Genomic DNA, 6256 nt, shown 5'->3' with positions numbered 1-6256 from the left:
GGAGGTAAGTAGAAACTCTTAAAACATCTAGTGTGATACAATCAGCTACTTCTCATACAATTATATACCTTTCAAAAAGAGCAGTAGATTCTCAAGAGGAATATCCAAATATCGGGATCTATTAATGTATTGTTCTTAACCTTATTTACTTGTTAATGTTAATTCCAAACAGCTTCTTCATTGTACTAAGAGATGGAAGAAAATGGATTATAGCAAAAAAAAAAAAAAAAAAAAAACAAACAAACAAACAAAAAAACAAACAAAAAGTTAAGAACAAAAAAAAGGAAAGGAAGGGTACACAATGCCGGAAATATTCAAAAGTTTTGGAGAGAGAGAAATAGAAAAAGAAAAAAGAAAAAAAGTTTTAGAGAGAGAGTTTCAAGTCATTCTTCTATTTTTCAAGCTTATCTTGTACCTCATTTCTCAAGCTTTTATTTTTTGTTTGTTTGTTTGATAAGTTTTAGAAGAAGAAGCTTGTTGTGGGTAAGTTCATTCTAAAGCTTTGATCATAAAGCTCATTATTATTCACAACTTTACACGTTTCCATTTCTTGTAGGTTGTCTAACATGCTTCAGGAACTTTTTGAGCTGGTTCTATGAGCTTGCCTATTCTCCAAATCAGAGTTTAGTCATAAACACAACTTTTGTTTTAAAGCTTAGAACACTTTCTTCTTATAACACTTGCATAATTATGCAATTCGCTATCAAGTAGTATTTGTTAAAGAATTCATGTGTTTATGTACTTTGTTTCCAACTCTTCTGAGCAATGATGAACTTTCTAAAGAGGCATATATTAGTTGCTCTTCCAATGGAATATCTCTCTTTTATTCTAAACATGCATATGAGCATGTTTAGCATGTTATGGAATATCTCTAATAACATGCATATTAGTTACCAAGTAATTCCATGTAGACGTTTGGAAAAACAAGGTTGTGATGTAGTTCACTTCTTTTTAATATAAATGATGACAAGTGACATTTGCTCTCTTTATTGAATTGTCATTTTAATATTTCTGTGAAATATACTTCAAGTTTGCTCCCTTATTGAACAATATATTTCATTGATCAATTTGAAGCATTTATTAGAGCTCATCACAAGTTCTTTACTTGTTATTGAATTGTACAGGCATATAATCATTGTAGCATTGCTCGAGTTGCAAAATAATTGAACCAGGTATGTATTGAAATTGTTGTTTATTCAATTGTGCTTTTGTGAACTATAATGTTTTTTAACCAGCATAATGAGTTTAATGTCTAACAACATTTTTATATGTACTGAAATCAATAATCATATTTAAACTGCACTTGGTATTATTTATAAAACATCACCTCTGCATCGTAATGTACTAATATGTTTAACAACTAAATTAGGATGGTGCGACAAAGTCCAAATAATGGAAGAATGCTTGTTGCAGCAGCAGAAAAAGTTGTTTCCATAATTGTTATAGAAACCCAAGTTTGCAGACTTAAATTACAAGTTTGTTTATGTATAGTTTACTCTTTTGTGATTTGAGTTCCCTTATAAACTTGGAAAATCAAATTTGAGTTCCCTTATAAACTTGCTTGATATTAGATTTGCTCGTGATGTCGGATCTCAAGATGATGTGTTTTTTAGAGAGGCTGCTTGAGAATTAGGTACTAGTTTAGCTGCTTTGTTATTCTATATAAATGGTTTATTTGGATATTGTTTGTAGATAATTAAAGTCATATGGGGTTGAAAGCTAAGCGATTGTGTAGAGATGGCCAAGCGACCGTTGAAAATTGAAGACTAAGAAGGCATTTAGGATTTTTAATTATTTATTCTTGTATTAGAATCTTTTTTCATGTACTATTTTAGAATGTATATATAAACATAATATTAAGATTTTATTTTGTGTATTCAAATGTAAAAGACAAATATTATAGTTTCTAACATAATATGAATTTCATTGATTTGTTACGTGTGAAAAACATATTTATCTACATTGACCCATTGTCGGTCTATAGGACAATAATGTAAAAATTAAATTAAAATAAATTTGTAAAAATGAATCCAAAAACTAGGCTTTAATGTCAGTTTTAAACCGACATCAGAGTTCAACTGACATTAAAGGGCTTCAATAGCACTATCAAAGATGTCAGTTGAAAACTGATAAACCGACATTAAAGAAGCCTTTAATGTCGTTTTTAAACCAACATTAAAGTCCAACCGACATTAAAGGGCTTCAATAACACCATCAAAGATGTCGGTTGAAAACTGACATTAAAGGCCTTTAATGTCGTTTTTAAACAGACATTAAAACCCAACCGACATTAAAGGCCTTTAATAACGCTCACAAAGATGTCGGTTGCCAAGTGACATTAAAGGCCTTTAATGTCGGTTTTAAACCGACATTAAAGGCCAAAAATTTTCTAGTGAAAAGAAACCTTGTGACCTTAGGCATAATCAGAGGGTGTATAAAATGCTATTACTTTTGTGATCCCTTAGAGACTTTTAGCATCCTCTTCATCTCCCAATTGTTCAACTCAAATTTTGGTGGACACTGATAAACCAATGGATTAGGCAAAATAGTATTCTCGGAGATAACCGTAATTGATGTATCTTTTGAAGTTTTCTTATTAGAATGAAGCATCAATAATTATATCGATCTCGATTTCTTGCATGCTCATTTATCCTACCAAAAGAATTTTTGCATCCATCAACTTTTGTACCTTATTCTTGAACTCACAACAATCCTCAATGAAATGGTCATCTATCTCGGGGTGGAATAAACAATGCTTCTCGTTGACGCATCCAAACTTATCCCCCTCATCATTATTAAACCTTGGTGACAAATATCCAGCTCCACGAAGGATTTGGAAAAATGTATTCATTGAAGTAGTCACATCACACACCTTATTCTTGTATCTTTTCGTAAATGTGTCAACAACACTTATGGTGGGACCCTCATGATTTGGTAAAGGGTTTTAGTTAACGTTAGAATCTTCTCCTGTCTTCTTGAATTTCAACCATCCGGCCTTGACTAGACTTTGCACTTTAGCTTTCAAAGGAAAACAGTTACCCCCAACTTAAGACTTGTTTGTCCCGAGCAAGAAAATTAAAAATGTGCTAACATTCAGTCATTCATCATGCAAGGGATTCAACATTATTTTGCAATAATTAAACCAAACAATCATGCAAAAATTTTGATGATGTTTTCAAACAAATATGCAAAGGATGTTACTCTTGCCTTAACAATTCAACAAAGTAATTTTTTTATTAAATATTCAAGAGAAGCAAGTAGTCAATTTGAGGTTGATTTTTAATAAAGTTCATTTATTGAAATCATGTTTAGATAAAACATCTAAGTCTTGCTATTTCGACTCACTACAGACGTGCTTCGAAAGAATTAAAAAATGCCCTATGCTTGTTTTCCCTTTACTCTGAAGCGGGAAGGATCCCTCCTTAAACTCAGCCCTCGGTCAAAACATTGAAACTAGCTAGAAAATTCTAAGATAGAATTGTATGGGTTTTACTAAGGCAAAGGATAGGCTTTTTTCTGTAGGGATTCGTACCTTACTAACATCGGGTAATCCTAATGTTCGACTTAATCGTACTCTTTCTTTCTTTCTTTCTTTCTTTCTTTTCTTTTTTTTTTTTTTTTTTTTTTTGATAAAAGTATTTTGCTAGAAGTATGCATTTTGCTACTTTATTTATTTATTTATTAGGATTCTATTTTTGGTAGCAAGCTTTTTGCTTAGCTCCGGCTTGGCTAATTCTAATCTTGGATTTAATCTATTAGGTTCTATGATTTACCGTTCTTTCGAGGTTACAACAAGCGAATTTAAGCATTCTATCCTTTTCTAAAGACTTCTAGGTTCGTCATGGCTTGAGAAAGGAGTTTCTTTTTTTCTAATTCATGAGACAAAGAGATGAAAAGTTTAAAAATTAACCTCAATTTCATAAATGGTTCTTTATCCTATTTAAAATCAAAACAAAAATTGCTAAGAGAGGTGTATCATAGGCAATCATCATAAGAAACTTTGCAAAAACGTTAACATCCATGCATTTTCTTTTGCAAGCATTCATTCAAGCAAATAGCATTAATTTCATTCATGAATTCAGACTAATACTAAAAAAAAAAAATATTTGGTCAATTTTAATCTACCCAAGTCATGCAAATGCTTAAAAGAAGAAAAAAAAAATTAGCACCCACCCCCAACTTAAAAGCTTTGCTTTGTCTTCAAAGCATATTTATGTAAAAAAAAATGTATGAAAGTACCGAGGAAAAGCTTGCTTCAAAGAGAAGTGCATGCTTCCTTTTATGATTCTTTGATTTCTTCAAGTGAAATTGCCGACAGGGGAGAGGCGCGCGCGGACGAGGGCTCGACACGTGGCGGACTAGGCGTAGGTCGTGGATCGGGTTGCCGAATCACGCTTTCGGGTCGTGCAAAAAAATGAAAGGAAAAATAAGGGCGCGCCTGGGGTTCAAACACACGACTTCGAGGCGGACGCGTGGCGTGATCTGGTAATCACCACATCTGATATCAAACATAGTTGTGCTGCGTCGATACTCCCGTACATGTCTGCACCTTCAATGACGCGCAATCTTTCTTCTAGAAATTCTAGTCTTTTCTACTACCCTACTCTTCTGAAATTTTCTTACCGCTTTCCGTAATTGGAGTAGATATGGGATCGCTCGCATGGACTGCCAGTTGGGTGGTTATGTTAGGATTTGGCACGGGAAAGGATGTAAGATATGTCTTATCTACCATGCGTAGACTAGACGACCTTTGAGGAGTAAAACTCAGAGGGTTGCAAGCATGTCCTGTAGTACCTAGTTCAGATCTACTTCCACTTGTGATGAAGTCCCTGCAACACTCTTTCCTCTTCCAGTAGTAAGCAGTTTCAAGATCTTTGCCAATTGATCTTTCAATCCTTCAACATCTTGACGAACTGCTTGAACCTAATCATTGGTTTGCTCATCCATTATTTGAGTCTTTCTTCTTATCCAACATGGATGTTGATGAGGTGAACCTTGAGTTATTTTGCAAGTTTGGATTTTTATCTTTTTTTAAAAAGAGAATAATGATTAAGTTAGGATGAGTCTAGATGTAAATGCTAAATGTGAGAAAAAAAACCATCAAATAATGCAATGACTCAAACAAACTTAGTGAAGTTAATGCTAGCATCCTATTTGACACAGGCCCTCAAAATGGTGTATAATCACACTTGATCATACAAGCAAATTGAGTGAGAATTTTTCGTGTGCCTACACTGGAGAAACAACTCCTCGAAGGTCAAACACTACTACATTCTCGAATCTAATCCTATAGGTACAACCCGAGTAGAGGGCTTGTGCTAGTGTGTGAGAATAATATAATAAGATAGAAAAATTAAAATATATGAATTAACATGATATGCGAATCATAATGAGTGAAGTTGAATATAAGTCCTAAAAAGGCCCTTAATTTGATCACAACCGTCGCATGTGATTGTATGACAAAATTGAGTGAGAATTTTTCGTGTGCCTACACGGAGGCATAAGCTCCTCGAAGGTCAACACTACTCCATCCTTGTTTCTAATTCTATAGGGTAGAGCCTGGGCAGGAGACTTGTGATTGTGTGTGAAACAATAATAAACAACACATTAAAAAGAAAATAAAACAAAAATAAATAAATATACAAGATTAAGACAAAAGAAAAGACCAAACTCTCAAGGTGGAACCTTATGTTCCTAGTGGAGTCGCCAAGCTGTCGCACGTACCTGAGACGACGCGGGGCGGCCGACGTCCTTAAGAAGGATTTAATTTTAAAAACGAAAAAAGAGGAGTCGCCACCAATCTTTTTTACGGTGTGATTGGACACCGAAATAAAGTAAATCATTTTAAACAAAATAAAAACTGGTCTACAAAAAAAATAGAGTTGAGTTCAGGAGTCATTTGTGTATGGGGAAGGTGTTAGCACCCCGTAACACCTGTTTAAGAAAACGGTGGCCAAATTTAATGTCTATAATAAAATTCATTTTTTTTTAAAGAACTATGTCTTATTTCATTGCTCACTACTCCAATATTTGGAGCAATGATCTCATAAAATAAGTGGGATACACCCATTAATTAGACTATATTGAGGAAAAATTCTTCACCTTAAAAGAATGAGAAATTATTACAATTTCTCAACTTCTATCATAGGCTAGTCTTCGAATAAAGTTTTTTTTTTTAAACTTTGATTAAATATATTTTATCTTGGGATCAAATCTCCGACTCCCAAAGATATTGATCCCTCACCTCAAGAATCTA

This window comes from Cucumis melo, chromosome 5, assembly GCF_025177605.1.
Source record: "Cucumis melo cultivar AY chromosome 5, USDA_Cmelo_AY_1.0, whole genome shotgun sequence".
Taxonomy (NCBI): Eukaryota; Viridiplantae; Streptophyta; class Magnoliopsida; order Cucurbitales; family Cucurbitaceae; genus Cucumis; species Cucumis melo.
Note: the sequence above shows the minus strand (reverse complement) of the source record.